The 16,190-nt window shown below is 41.4% G+C and overlaps 1 protein-coding gene across 13 annotated transcripts in view; it reads right to left on the bottom strand.

The window, feature by feature from the left end:
* SOX6 (SRY-box transcription factor 6) overlaps positions 1–16,190 on the bottom strand; it is a 532,213-nt gene that overhangs the window by 510,497 nt on the left and 5,526 nt on the right. For 2 of the 13 annotated variants that reach the window (XM_059722634.1, XM_059722641.1), the window contains exon 1: positions 15,677–15,741. The exons of 10 other annotated variants lie outside the window; for them this stretch is intronic. The gene's annotated coding sequence lies outside the window, so the exon portion shown is untranslated. Of the gene's footprint in view, positions 1–13,266; positions 13,402–15,676; positions 15,742–16,190 lie in introns of those variants that run through there. One more of the 13 variants, XM_059722636.1, reaches the window with a different exon arrangement.

Raw genomic sequence — 16,190 nt, 5'->3', positions numbered from 1 at the left:
TGGCCTGACCAGTGCCAAATAAAAATCAATATTCCTACTAATGCAGTTAGCTGTTAGCTTTCTTCACAACAAGGGCACACCACTGGCTCATATTCAGCTTATTGTCCACTGTAGCCCCCAGGTCCTTTTCTGCAGAGCTGCTACTTAGCCAGTCAGTCCCTGGCTTGTACCTGTGCATAGGATTGTTCTGTCATAGGTGTAGGACTTTGCACTTGTCCTTATTGAACCTCATGAGACTTCTTTTGGTACAATCCTCCAATTTGTCTAGGTCACTCTGAATCCTAGCCCTAGCCTCCAGGTTATTTACTACTCCCCCCTACTTGGTGTCATCTGCAAACTTGCTGAGGATGATTCCATTCCATCTTCCAGGTCATTGATGAAGACACTGAACAAAACCAGCCCTGGGACTGGCCCCTGGGGCAACTCCACTTGATACTGGCTGCCAGCTAGACATCAAGCCATTGACTACTACCCTTTGAGCTCAATGATCCAGCCAGTTTTCTAGCCACTTTACAGTCCCTTAATTCAACACATAGTTCTTTATGTCTTATGACTTAATGTAGTTAATCAAACACCTTTGCTATTTACTATTAATCATCAATTGATTAAGAGCATCTTTTTTCACCTTCATTAATTATGTAACATGAGCTATACACACCAGAAATTATCTATAGCCTTGTAGACAAAACAGTTCCTAGAAGTTGCCAAACCTGACCACGTGACAGACTGGCCATTAGACATAAGGTCAGCTCACTGAAGAAACTCATAAACTAAAAAATAATGTAACCTCCAGCAGTTATAAGGGCTTGGTTCTGCACATTCTAAGGATTTTGACCATATAACAAAGCACTGAACTTCAAACACATGAGTAGCCCTACTGGAAAGTAGCTCCACAGAGACTACGAACGTGCTTAAAACTCAGCATATGCTTATGTAGTTTGCTGTGTCAAAGCCAGAGAACTCATTACCTTGCAGAATTAAGCTCTACATGCTGTCAACCAGCCAGTAGAAAACACAAGCAAATTAACTGTCTTTTTGCCATAGTTAACAATTCTCTAACTTCTTTCTGTTTCAAAGGCCAGTCCCATAGCTGTGAGGAAGGCATGAGTCCAGATTACCTCCCCTGTACAATCACAGATAAGAAAACATGGAGGCTTAGCAATCAAACTTCTGATCAGCTGTAACATCAACTGATCAACTGTAACAAAAACCCTCCGAATGTGCTTGCCTAGTCCTATAAATCTCATGGCCTTACTTGGCCCCTCCCTGATTGGCAAGCCTACTCCTGAAATCATCTGTGGCCTACTAGCCAATGTGTGAAAAACAAAACAACAACATATTCAGCAACACCTTGTTAAGAAACCTAGTGTCTGGATACATTCTCTGTTGAATTTTGAAATTCTTTGTTGTATTATTTTTATATCATGGCATCCCCAAAAGCTATCATTACCAACTGAGTCAAATGGACAAAAAATAAGGGGCGGGGCTCAGATCATATCCTTCTGGCCGCGATCTATAGCATATACAGCAGCATTCTGAGCATGATTCCAAGCTTCCCCCAATGATATAAAGAAAACCTGTGACCAATGGCTGAGACACCCAATAGGGTGGGGACCTCTCTATGCCCTCTCCCCTATTCTAGACAATATATTTGACTCTGAAAAAAATGTGTGTGTAAAACCGTCGCTTTAAGGCAATTTCTCAAACACATAGCATTTAAAATATGCTCCTTAGTTTAACTGTAAGAACTACTTTATTTGAATTATTGCCAATATAGTTGAACAGTATTCAGTCTTTTCAATTTATTTTCTTATGAAAATTCAATTTTTTTCACATATTTGATCTTATAATATTTTTGTCTGTGGCTTTGAGATGTGGAGTTTACATACCATGTTCACTAAGATTTCGAAGAGGATGAAAACTGTGTACCCCCAGATTCCTTCCTCTAGCAAGGCTGTCCTAGAATTCAATTCAGTTCTGAACAGAGACATGAATGCAACTTGTGTGAAACGTGTTTTCAACCACAGAGGAACATTTCAGACAAACAAAATGACAATGGCAATGTAAAGTTACAAAATTAATTTCTTGCATTAAGCAAACTGCATCAATGTTAAAACAATATACCTTTTCTTCCTGATTTTTTCCCCAGAAATTTCTAGTGCCTTGTTGATTATAAAATCTGGTGCAGAATGCCTATATTGTTCTCACATAGCTTTTTTTTAAGCATGAGTCAAGAGGGTGAATTTTGTTACATTAGAAGATTTAAAAGCAAAAACAAACTGTTGTTATAACATACGGACAGAGAGGTAGCTAGCTGAGTAAACCTGAAGTCAGGCAGAAGGCAAGGTAGAGATGCACCTTATAGACTAACTAAATCAGAGATGCATAAAGCTTGTGCATATCTCATCTGATGAAGTGAGCTTTTGCTCATGGAAGCTTATGCGTTTCTGATTCAGTTAGTCTATAAGGTACATCTCTACCCTGCCTCCTGCCTAAATTAGATATTGATAACTTGGACAAGTATGGATTTATACACAGAAATCAAGTGTGAAGAAAAACCCCACTTACATTTGATCACGCTACCAGTAACTGAAATTGATATAGATTCTTATTTCATACAATGGTTGTGTTTTAACTAACTTAAACAATTCACTAAACTGAGCCACCGAAACCTAACAGACCTGAGGTCACTTAGACAGATGGAACTAGCATGATCCGACAGCTTTCACAACCCATACCAGCAGTGCCAGGAACACTAGCTTACAATGGTCACAGGCAAAAAGAAGGCTCAACATGTTCTACAGAAGTTATTTGGATCTAATCAAGAATTCCAATCAAGCCACCAAGCAATAAATAATCATATTAACTGTGGATTTCACCCTTAGAGATGTGAGGTACCTGAAACTTTTTCACAAGCAATTGCAGTACTTCAGTGTCTGTCAGGATGTGAACCCATTTTTGTATTAGTTGTAGACTAATAGAAAAGGTTCTCTATTTTCATCTTTCCAAAACACTTACACAAATTTGAGGATCTCAATGACTGGGTCCAAACCAGGCAAATTTATCCACATGCACATCCAGAAAACTGAAAACTGTCTCAGTATCAGGCCAACATAGTAAAAAAAATAAAGAGCTGTTCGCTTTGGTGGCCTTCAAAGTCCTGCCTTATAATCAAAACCTCCCAAAAGCTGAACACATATACAGAGCGTTACACTCTTACACTCCGCAGCACAGCCAGTTCTTTGAACCATAAATCCCAGTCACCCACTGCTAAACAGAATTGTTGGTTAGCATAGCATCCCACTTGCTTGCAAGTGGCAAGATTGATAGATTCAGCATCTTGCCCTCTGCATTCATTTTTCTTCGGTGATCAGAAGAGTGGGTAAGAGAAAATGCTGTTGCCCCTTCTACTCATCAAAGAAACACTATTGGTGCCTCAACCATTACCACTACTCTGCCAACTTACTTCCCATTTTTCTCTTTCTTCCCTTGCCTCTTCCCTCTCATTTCTTTCCTCCCCACTTGTCTTCCTGTCCTTTCCTCCTATTCTAGTGCAGTTTCCCTTCCCCAGTTCAGAAACAGGAGTTTTTCTCACCAAATGAATATTCTTCTGCCTGCCTTCCCCATCAACTCCAAAACTATATCAGTTCAAGCTAGCCCCAAACTTATCCAGCAGTCAAGACCAGCAAACTATTTTCCTGCCACTCACAAGTTAAGAACAAAACACAACTTCATCTTACAGTTTCCTACTCACAAATATCAAGATTGCTTACAGAGACAACCCGCCCCCCAGCTGCTTATTGCTTATGTTAATAGATGATGGCAAGTTTAAAGGGCTTTTCAACATATTTTATCAGTTACTAAAAATTAGTTATTAGACATACCATAACATTTCACATATTTATACAGGTTATATGGACTATAATTCTATATGTCGTAATATATCATTTTATATAGTGTATATGCACAATATACAATGCTTATATGCTTATAAACCCCCCCTTCCCCAAATGACTGAACGTATATCCTCAGACTTTCCAAAGAAGTTCAGCATTTGTCTCAGACCAAGCATGGATAATTTAGGCCTCAATAAAGTTATTATGAACAACCTTACAAGCAACTGAGAAGGATCTAGAGCTCATTCTTAAGTATAGTAGGCACTAAGTGAGCTTAATTTAGCTAACTATGCAATTTTGTTGGCTAAATAAAACACTAAACGCACTGAGGATCACTTTAACAGATATTTAAATATTTTAAACTATAGAAAGATATCATCTATGTGGTAAGGCCATACAAATCTGCATATGTATATCCTAAAAGCATGACAGTCAGTGAATATCTAGTTCAGTAAAGCACACTCCTTTCTCTTATCTTTGTCCTTTCATATCCTTTCCACTCTTTTTCCTTTTCCTTTGTTTTTCCATCCTTTCTCTTCTCCCACACGCTTTCAAGAAGGACCAATTCAGCACAGTGGGCACCAGCAGAGACCAGCAGCAGCTGCTGTTCTAGCTACAACACTGAGTGATTTAAAAAAAATCAAGGGACAGCTTTAAAGACAGTGAGAGCTGTTTAAATTGAATATGCAATAATTCTACTGAGGATTTGGACTTTAGCTGTACTCAATAGGGGTGCTTCATTACCTACTTGTGGGAATGCCACTTGTGTGTGACAAGGTCACAAGTCTCATGGAAATAAATTCCATATCTGCTGTTTAGCTTGGTCAGCTGAGAACAGTCTAGCTAGCAAATGCCACACAGATTTGTATCAAGTTATTATTGATACTAAAGATGCAATATGTTAAGGACAAGAAATGTCATGTGGGAGCCACATTTAGGCTCTATGAGGGGAAGCAAAGGTTCACCTTCTTCATCTAATCATTCCAGGCTGACATACTGAAATAGACAGAAATTATTCAATCATAGTAAGGAGTTAGGATGAAAACATAAGGGCTTTGTCCCTTACTGTGTTTGTTCTCCTGATTGTGTGTGTGTGGATGGATGGGTGCGCCTACATGTGGCTGTACGGCACCTTTGTTATTGGTACTCCCAAAGGAAGTACTAAATGATGGCTCAGTAACAGCCTGTACTGCGCCATGCTGGCCGTGCATGGTTATTTTTGGCTGCTACAACACCGTAGCAGCGCGCTATAATGAGGGAGAGTGTTGCTATGGCGACATAGCACCAGCATCATGGTTTTTGCCAAAAGATGCTATGGTGCCATAGTGACTTGGTTGAAAACCTACCAGAAGTATGTTCCAGACAGTTAATGCATCTAAATATAACATTTCTATCAAAATTATGCTCTCCTTGGCTTCTGTGGCAAGATTTCCTACTGACTGCGGTTTTTGACAAAAAAAACACAGGAAATTCAAAATTCAGCGTAACCATGGCCAACCTTGATAGTACAGGCACTATAAACCAATCCTCTTTTGGGTCTCAGTGCTGCCCTCCTTCTCCCTCCTACCCTTTCCTCTCTCACTTGGGGCGTCTACAGAGCTCAGAGAACATAGAATCGTTCACTTCTTGGCAGCAGACAGTTTGGCTTAACGATTCTGTCTCATCACTACTTGACAGATGACTTATGCAAAAAGGTATTTTCAACCCATGTGCTTATGGGTGTACACACATATGATAAAAACCACCGTCATAAAACACACTAATTGACATCTTTGTTATAGTCTCAATATGAAGGCAAAAGATTAAATCAGCATTACTTATCAGCAACGGTAAAGGAGATTGAAACAAAAGAGTTTTCATTGACCAAGGTAGGAAGGAAGTTGTTGGGGAGTGCTGCTTACCTATCCAGGAAGACAAAACGAGCTTCTCTATGCTTTTACCAAGGACAGAATCTGCCATTTGCTTCTTCTCATCCTCACTCTAACTGCTTTTTACTACTCTAGGTATTTCTGCAAACCAAATAAGTCAAATGGCAAAGTAGTGTTACTCCCCATTTTATAGACAGTAAAACGAGCAGAGACTAAAAGAGTTCTCCAAGATCGCCAAGAAAGTTTGTGGCAAAAGAGGGTATAGAAACCCAGGCAAATGCCTGAATTACTCTTAGTGGTTGTCCCTAGAGGTCAGGGTTGAAAAAGATTGATGGGACAGGGCAAAAGAATGGAACTGAGTTGCCTCAGCTGTGCCTCGGGGGCTTGCATGGAGAGAAAGCAAAAACCACAAGGTTAGCAACAGCAATAGGAAGAAGTTAAAGGGAGTCCCTTGCACCTCCCTTCCCATGCCCAAGACGGGAAAGCCAGTAGGCATGACAACATATACCCCACTTCTCAAGGGAGGCAATGTTTGGCCTGTTTCTCCCAGTATGCTATAGCTACAGAATAGAAAAGCCAGAGAGAGCATGGGGAGTCTGCTCCCCAAGTGCATAGAACCAAGGCTTGGAGAAGCAACAAGTGATAGCACATTCTTCCTCCTCAAGGCAGAAAAATGCCTATGACTGATCACCACCCCAATACCTCCAAATGGACTTTACATCCTTCCAGGGCCCTCAGACAGGATTTTTAGCACTGCGAGTTGTATTTTGACTCTCCGGTATTTAATAAAAAAGCTTCAGCTCTATTTTGTTAGTATTATTACTCTATTTTCCTTTTTCTTTGATTTTGAGGGGAATAATTTTCAGAGAAGACAGGTAAAATACCTACCTGGCAAAACTGGCCAGTCTCAAGCTAAAGACCCAAAAGAGACTTGCTGGAAGAAGCTTTTCTTTTTGTTGCTCTTCTCATCACAGCCTCCTGAGCCTGCTCATCTTTTAACTAGTCCTCACCAGCCCCTAGCAGTAGGAGAGCACTGCCCACCTGGAAGCAGCCAGTCGGCTCCTCTTTTACAGTCACTGCAGTTATCAGCACTCCACGAATTATTTCTGGAACTCTGTTCAGAGATGATCAGCACCTGCCTCGTATGTGTTTCAGAAATAAGGGAGGAAGAGGAACAGAATAACAGAAAATGGCTTGAGCAGGTGATAAGGGATAACAGCATGCTGAGAAAAAACAGAGTTCCTAAATTTGGAATGCTATGTTTTTCAGACTGGCATTCTGGCAAACTTGTAACTTGGGAAGCTCTAGGAGTAATCAAAATACACAAATAACACTGCTGAGAGCATAACAGAGGCTCTGTTGTACTACTGCATAGCAGAAGCACAAACAAGTTATGTTCTGTCTTACTCCATTAACTGAAAATATTAACTAGTGATACCTTTCCTCCTTGGTCTTTTTTCCTCCCTGTCCTGTAGGTTTTCCCACCTCCAGACAATTTCCTACACATAGTCCTCCTGGCCTCTGTATCCCCTAGCACATCATTACCTCCATATACTACCCTACCATCCCACCAAACCAAATTGAAAGAGTTTATCGAATATAAATTAAAATAAAATTTCTAACTACTTCCCAAGGCAAAAAAAATACTACCACAGGGGGGCCTTGTATGTGCACAACACCTCACTTACGGAAGACCTGACCTTCAACAGAGCAACTAGGTATTGCTATAATTAGGAAGTGCGCTAATGACTCTGTACCTAAGGAAACATCCCGCAGAACATCTCTATATGCTGATATAAATGAAGGTGTTCTGGGGTCCCTCCCTTCTATACCTCTCCATCTCTCTCCGTCTCTCTCTCCTGCTATTTTGGGGGAAAGAAAGTGGAAAGAAAACAGAGTCAGTATTTTCCTTGTTGCCTCTCTCCCCTCCCCCCCCCTCAGTGTCCTATGGGGAGAAAAAACAGAAATAGGGCCATGCGCATATCAATATCATTATCTAAAATATGCTTGAATAGTGCCATTCAAAGAATGTTATGTCTTGGCTAAAACAAATTAATTTCACTAATTGTAGTTGAGTTTGCAATTGGGACCCAAAACCCCGTTTTACAATTGAATGCACATATCAAAACTCATAAAATGTATGTTTCCAGACAAATAGGTGATTGTATTTAAAACACCAAATTGTGTCAGAGAACATGAAAGGCTTCTCAGAGGTTTAAGTTTTGGGCAGGCCAAAAGGTTGGATAATAAAAATGAAAAGTAAGAAATTACTGGAGCAAATCAGATATGAATACAGAAAAATCTCAATTCTAGGCTTGGTCATAACATGATAGTAGTAATCGTCTGCAATAAACATCAGTGCATATAACAGACAGTTGCACTTGTGCACATCCCTATACACTTGAGCTTAGGATTAAGTGAAATTCACCCTTATTGTTGGAACCAATATGCAGCCTTAACCCTCAGGACTATATGAAGGAATGTGTAAGTTAGAAGTCTGCACTCAGAACGCTGGGTGTAGAGGAAAGGGAGGGAGCACACGTCTAGTCCAGTGTCCCAGAATCCATACACAGTGGCTGCAAATCAGCAGTATCTATTATTTCAGTGTCTTTCTATTGATTCAGTGGAAGCTGGATCAACTCCTGAGGACAAGATCCACTTCCAGTGTTAGCTGGCACGCATCCATTGAAATCAACACAGAGGATCTGTCCCAATGTCTCAAAAAAAATCTGTAATAGCACAACATGTAAAGACTGAATAAATACAATCTTTAAAACTGTTTGGCTTAATAATAATAATAAAAATAATAATAATATCCCTTCCATGCCTTCAGCCAGAATGCTGCCAACATACTTTACAGACTGTGTAGTCTTAGGGATCACTTCAGTGGCTGAACTTGGTACTGGTGAGGTAAAGAACAATAAAGGGACTACACCAGTAACATTACACAACTGTATTTCAGAGAGGAAGTGAGGATTAACTGAGCCAGTTAAAGCTGCAAGAAGAATTTAGATGGACAACTACATCCTATCGAATCTGGAATTTGGCAATGGCATTGAGGTTAACACCCCATTCTTGAAAAAATACCTTGGGCTCTTTATTAACAACAAAAGGCCAGAACCTCAGTTTAGCAGGTCATCTACAATAGTACAGATGTAATACATACTCTAAAAGTTCTCTCTCATAATTCATTGTTGTCAAATGTCAGACTCCTAAACCCACCACAATCTAAAACTGAAAAAAAATGCTCAATGTGAGATTTACAAAATTAATGTACCGTGACATTTTTGCAAGATACAAACATATGTTTATATATAACATCTAATGGCTTCAAATTAATAAATTGAGGGGCTGAGTTTATCAACAAATAATAGGAATCTGCAGCATATATGTCCAGGAGTAATAGGGCCACTTAAGGTGCTCACACAACTTAAAGTATTCTTAGGCCTTGTCTACCTTGAAAAATTGATCAACATTGAGATCATGGAATAAGGCATTCCATAAGCTACGAGGAGACACTGTTCTGGAATAATTGTCACTTTTATTCTAGACCAGAGTATTCATGCAGGGAGCTACTCTGGAATGCCAATTTCCCCATGTAGACAAGGTAATAGAAGCGACTTGTCTGGTTCTCTCTGCATTTTGCAAGGATTCATTAGAATTAGTAAACTCATGCTGTACCATTAAAGTAAAACTCTAAATCTATTCTGAAGTACAGTATGGAACAAATCATGCTACCTTCAATTAATCTAAAAGGATATTTCCATTTTTGCATCAAATAAAAGATTTTTCAAGTAAGTAGTAACATGTGAGTGATATACAGAAGGGGTCTTAGAGAAACACAAAAAAAATTTGACTATAAACAAGCCATCATTCTGGTAAGAGGAAATACAAACAACCAGAATAAAAATAGTTGATGCACAAAAGCCATAATGACGGGGTTGCTCAAAAAATAACTTCTACTTTGAATGGTTTGGATGAAATACAAATTATCCACAGAAAAGTGTGGACTGGCATAAATGTTTGTACAAAATTATAAGTATATTTCTAGAAGTATGCAAGAGGCAACCGCCTGCATGCTGCACAAGGTCCCAACAACGCTCTGCTTAAGTACTAGTGCACAGAGTCCAAACCACTGCATTTTAATTACTATGCAGCCTCAGATATATTGCCTTTGATATGGAAATGTTCTTGTTCTCTCATCTTCACATACAGTCTCATGCACAGAAATCTTTATCTGATTCATAAAAAATAAACTAGAATCCAATCTCAACACCTGACCTCAGTGCTTAGAAGTTTTTTACTAAGCATGGTGTCACTATAAAAAGAATGGCTAATATTGGTGTAAAGTTAGATATTTTGAGCAATGATATGAAGGATTTGCAGTTAGGAATCAAATCAATATTGCACCTCTGAGGTTTTAGGGTTTCACGTTGCCTTATGTCAGTCTACCAAAAACTGGAGAAATGTTGGACTGCACACCTCTCAGTTCTGCTGAAGAAGGGAATAGCAAATATTTAAATGGTGTCCTGTCTTCCAGCCTATAGAAGAGATGCTCAAATTGTGGTAATATATACTGTCTCACTGTACTGAGCAGATTCTTAAATCTAGGAACCCCAGATCAACAAATCATCAAAACTCCCACCTGTTTACATTTTTTTTTCTAATTTGGATGTAACACAAAATTTTCCATATGTATTATAAATACAAAAATCTGCCAACTGAACTGCAAGATGCAAGAGTTAAAATGCTTTCCCCATGCCACAGGAGCAGGCAAAATAAAGATGTTACAATCTCAAAGGATAGTAAATTACACTGATGCCTTATGCGGGTTCTTATGAACATTTTAAGTTTAAGCATCTAAATTATATAGAATATAAAAATCACTGTTATTAACATAGTAATTTAATGGATCTTTATCATAGAAAGTATTTTAACTATATGCTAATATGTTTCCTTACATCAATATAGTACACTGCCTACCAAGGGCTAGCAATGTTTGCATAGACACTTGCTAGCTTTGACAAATTCTACCCATCTTTCTGAAAACATTCAATATTGAGATTTGCCTCGATAATTCTGCTAAGTCTATAGAACTACATTCTGTTCCTATGAAGAATATGATCTTTTTAACCCCACAATGCTAGAGAATGACCCATCTGTAAATCATCTTGTTTCGGGTTATCTGCTTTTTATCACTTCTAGTACCTGTCTGTGCCTGATATGATACTCTTAAACACATTAACTTGATGGAATGTTTTGCCTGACTTCAAAAACATCAATTGATATATAGTAGTCTGTCTTATAAATGAATTACTCTGATTAACCAAGTCACTAATGTACCCCATTTTTAATTATCCACTCACATTTACAAACCTTTACAGAAACTTGATGAAAAGACTTTTATAGTATAGTCATTCCCCAAAAAAACCCCCGTGTTTTTCAACCTGATTTTTTTTTTTAATTTAGGAACACAAAACAAAACTGTTCTGTGCATGAGACCATAAAATGGTATAAGGATTTTAAAACATACAAGGGGAGGGAAAAAAAACTGCATGTACTGATTCTTGTTCCTTTAAGAGAAAATCCATTTTTTCAGGTTCCTGTTGTACTAATTGAAAGAGAATTATTTAAAACTTCACTGAATACTTGAATATATGATGGGTATGTGTAGCAGTTTCATCACTGCCAAAGAACTCCACGCTTTCTGAAAGACAGTAAACTAAAACTGGCATGAAATATCTCACAGTGATGTTGCAAATATTTGCTGTTACTATAGAATAATGATTGTAAAGAACATTTACTTGTATGCAGAACGTGCTTAGAAAATATGCAATTGTCCAAATTTATCATTGTAAAAACCAGTTGTTTTCTAGTAAACATCTGTAGGATCTCTCGCCCTGCGTTTGGTTACTTATCTGCACAAACATCTATAGAAAGGTATCACAGTGATGCTGGATGCAGTCTTATTAATTGCAGGCTTTTACAGCTGAAAAATACTGTTACTATTTTTTTATACAGATAATAATCTTAATATTAGATTTATATAAACCAAAGGGATTTCAGCACTTATCTCCAAATGTGCCCAGATTTGTCTTTTTTGCAAGGAAAAATGGGGGGGGGGGTGGAATACATATGTACAAGATCGTAACAATAAAATAAACTGAGAAATGCAAGCAAAAGTGCACTGAAAAAGACAGAGATGTCAAATTACTAAAGGACTCAAAACTTGACATTGGTAGATATCTATTCCTCTGGCTGCTTCTGAAGTAACAAGCGATAACAAACTACGGGTGTATTATAACACTGTATTTTTATCTCAGGGTTCTGGCATCATTTACAAATCTCTGCTTCCACGATTTACAGTGTCACCAGAAATACCAAAATACGCATCCTTATATCATTATAATTTGGCTTAATTTATACCCACACCCACAAAAATAAACCACTATGCACATCATTTTGTAAGTCAAAGTGGCTAAATGAAACCTCTGCCAAGCGGGTCCACTGATTTTTTTTCTTTTCACGTCATGCTACAGAAAGACAAATATGCATCAGCCCTCAGCCCATGCCATAGAGAAAATCATATATATTTTCCCCCCTTCCTTAAGCCTGTTCTGTTTCAGGATGTCAATGCATAGTCGGTAGCCTTGCAAATGTGTTCCGCACACTTTCAGGGGAAAATCAAACCAACTGGAAAAGATGAAGGGATACACTTCCTGAAGTGATATCTCCCAGGGTGATTAAGGTGTTAGAAGGTCACGACTGGAGAAACTTTCCAGCATGGGCGGAAAACCAAACATCTTTCGCCTTCCGCGTGCAAAAGCCCCAGGCTTCATCGCCGCGAGGCCTTGCGCAGATGCAGGGGGGCATGGATGCTTCAACTCATGGCATAAGCCAGGGGCTGGAAGGCCCCTCCAGTGGTTTTTATTCCCACCCCCCTACCACCACCATCCATGAGCTAGAAGCAGCTTGGCCTGAAGTGAGCACTGACAACCCCCTTGGCTCTTTCCAAACAAACAAAACAAGGCAGAAAAGCAACTGAGTGGATAAACTAGGAAGGTGAGGGGGCACTTCTGGCCAAGGCCAGCTGGGCGAGGGAAGGCAGCAGCTAAGCTGGAGCTGGGACAAGTCAGATGCTCTCGGGCTGCTTGGGGAAGGGCGTGCTGTGCTCCCGGCTGCTTTCTGCCCCCTCCCCGTGCGCGCATCCACCCTGCACCAGCGCCCGGAGCGCGCTCTCCCCCGCGCGCCTGCGGCTGAGCCGGCCTCAGCGCGGGCCCGCGGCGGAGCGGAGCGGAGCGGGGCAGGCGCGCCGGGAGCAGAGGCAGCCGCCTGCGGGCTGCAGCCGGGGAAGGAGCCCTGCTGCCCCTTTCCCCCGCACCCAGGCCTGGGAGTGGCAGCCTGGCCCTGGAGACGCTGCCCACCGGCCTGCAGGCCTCCCTTCCCCTGCCTGGAGCCGCCTCCCCGGGCACTTCTCGGGGTTGAACAGGGCGGGCCGTTACCTGCCAGATCCCCTTTGGCATGCTCTCGCCTTGCTCTGCGCCCCGGGCTCGCTCTGCTTCCAGCGCCTGGGTTTGGAGACACGCTCCCCCCCTCTGCACCGAGAGGCAGGAGCCGGGGGGAGCTCCTGGAGCAGCCCGGGGCTGGACTCCCATCCCAGGCTGAGGGACCTGCGCCTCCCCCCTCCCCAAAAGCGTCCTGCCCTGCCCTTCCACCCAGAAAGGCTCTAGCAGGCTCAGGCCAAACGGCACTGGGGGCATTGATTCCAAGTACACTGCCCGGGTTGGTTTCTCTGCCTTTTAATAGCTAGCTGAGGAAAAGAGAAAGCGTTATTGTTTGCTTTCTTTCCTCCTCTCATTGCCTATTCTAAATTTGACTCCAAAGTTTAAGCAGTTGAATTAGCTAATTCTGAATACAGGCTATTGAGAGACCAGACACAGCAGTATATCCCTGTATAGCAAAGGATACAATGTGCTGAATTGGCAGTCTAATTATAAATGTGGCATTTGGACCTCCTTTCAGACCCAGTGCCACCTTACCTTATGAGGGAACTTCAACTACAGCAACTGTTCAAAACAAAATGCCATTACAGGATCAGCTTCGCCCAACACTGGGACTAGCCAGAGGATTGTTTTACAAACAGCCTTTCTCACTTAACACAAGAATGTATTATAAGAAGAAGGGAGGGGGGGAAAGTTATGGATGGTGCAGAAAGGTTCAAGAAAACTGCTCAGGCAGCTTCTGCCAGGTGTCGAGCTGCTTCAAACTGCAGCCTAATCCAAGTGACCTAATTATTTTCTCTTAAATGTACTCACTATAAATAGAGTAATTTTTTTTTTATTTATTTATTTTTTTTACGAGAAAGAAATGCTAGGGACGGTTACTATTTTGCAAAGCACGCGCAGTGTGCGGGTAATAATGTGAATATAGAAACGCCAGAAATCCCAGACAAATGCAATACAATCTTGCAAACTAAGCCACGGTGCGCAGTAGGCTTGTGAAAAAAAAAAAAGTCAAAAAAAAAAAAAGCAGCTTCTTCCCCCTCCTGCTCCATCTGTATGCACGGGGGCAGGCTGGCTTCCCATATCTCACAGCCATATTTTATTATTTACTTTATGGTATAATGGCTTAATTAAATGATTGGGCACAAGCACGTCAATAAAGCAAGTCAAGTCAAGTCAAAGTCTCAAAACAGGTTTCCAAATCACTTCATTACAGGGAGAGACAAAGGGAAATTCGTTAACTTCTGGGCTGGAAACCCTGCCTTGAGCACTGGATAGCTCTTGCGCCCGTCTCCTGAGTTTTAAAAGATGCAAATGCTCAGTCTGCGAAAAGAAGTGCACAAAAAAAAATAAAATAAAATGAACTCATTACCAAGCAGGTGCCGAGGGCTATTTAAATGGGCTCAATAAACATACACCTTATCTGCAAGCTGCAGGCGAAGACACACTCCTTTATCTCTAAAAGTTTCCCTGTCTGTGTTTTTGGGAAACACCCCTAGGACCGAGTTATAATCTCTCGTCCCCAGGCTCCCCAGACACAACGTGAATTGTCTTTGCACGCTGCCACTTTCACTCTCTTTCCCGTCCTTAAAAAAAAAAAAGACAGAAACGTGAAACGCAGAAAGCCAAGGCAGCAGCAATCAAATCGATCTGATCAGTGCCTCCGACTGACCTCCAAGGCCCTGCTCTCCTGAACCGCACAGCCCCGGCTGCAAGGCAGGTTAACTCTTCAGGGCTGCTCTGCAGGAGCAGGGCACCCGAGCCAGCCTGGCGCTCGGCACCATTGACAGCTACGCCGTGGATGTGCGGGGGTGATGATCACCCCGAGTGTGTGTGGGGATGCGTGTGCGTGTGCAATCGCACGCATGTAGAACCCACATGTCCACGCACATGCACAAAAAGACTCAACAGCCTGTCCACCGCCTCCAACGCCAAGACGAGCAGAAACGCGGAGAAAGAGATTTGTGAGATGCCAAGCCATCAAGAATCGCGGGGGGGTACATCTGACAGAAATTGCGAGGAAAAAGAAAAAAGAAAAAGAAAACAGGAGCTATTCCCCACGCAGACACTGATTGTGTGCGCGCATGTGACATCCGCCAGGCAGCCCAGACCCTCCATAAACTTCTGATCGCTTCTCAAGATCAAACATAAAGCTACGACTTTCCAGAAGCTGCTTTAGCCACAACGCAAAACACAACCGGCTCAGAAAGCACGACACAAAAAAATTATAATAATAATGAAAGAATAGAAAAAAAGCACCCAAGCTCTTCCCCAAACACACCTTGCCCTGACTCAAGCACTGCCTGGAAACAGCTGCTAGACGCAGTTTGCGCTGCGATCCATGAAAGAGAAAAAGAGGGAAAAAATGAAATAAAAGAATAAGTAAGTGAAATAGTTCCTGAAAACTTACTTTGCATTTAGTTTAGGCACTATTCTTTTTTTTTTTCAGCTCGCAAAGGAAGCCGTTTTGTCCAGGTTAGGTATTGTCTACTTATGGATCAGCCCCTGGCTAAGGGTTTATTTTAATTTATGGCTTATGCATTCTTTTAAGGTCGATTTGCGTGACCTCCGGCAAGAGCTAAGGCAGCAAGAAATCCCCAGTTGAATGTTGGGCAAGCCCACAAGGCAGCCCAGATCTCCCCTTCTCATGGTGTAAACAGAGCCCTCTGAGGATGGGCTTTTTTTTTTTCCTCTCCCCTCCGTCTTGTGTATCACAAATTAGGGTGTGAGATCAATTTTAAAGTTTTCAGTATAACTTTATCCAAACCCTCTGCCTGGAGAGATAAGGCGCCACCGCAGCAGCTTGGAAAGCCTCGGGACAGTGCCCCTCTGTGGCCATCCGCGAGATTGTCCCACCGCTTTGCATTTCTGCACGGTTGTGGCCAACTTCAATCCAATCACCCACCTCAAACTTAACGGAGAAT

Source organism: Alligator mississippiensis, chromosome 2, assembly GCF_030867095.1.
Source record: "Alligator mississippiensis isolate rAllMis1 chromosome 2, rAllMis1, whole genome shotgun sequence".
NCBI classification, from domain to species: Eukaryota; Metazoa; Chordata; order Crocodylia; family Alligatoridae; genus Alligator; species Alligator mississippiensis.
The sequence above is the reverse complement of the archived record's forward strand: the minus strand, read 5'-3'. Positions and strand labels throughout refer to the sequence as shown.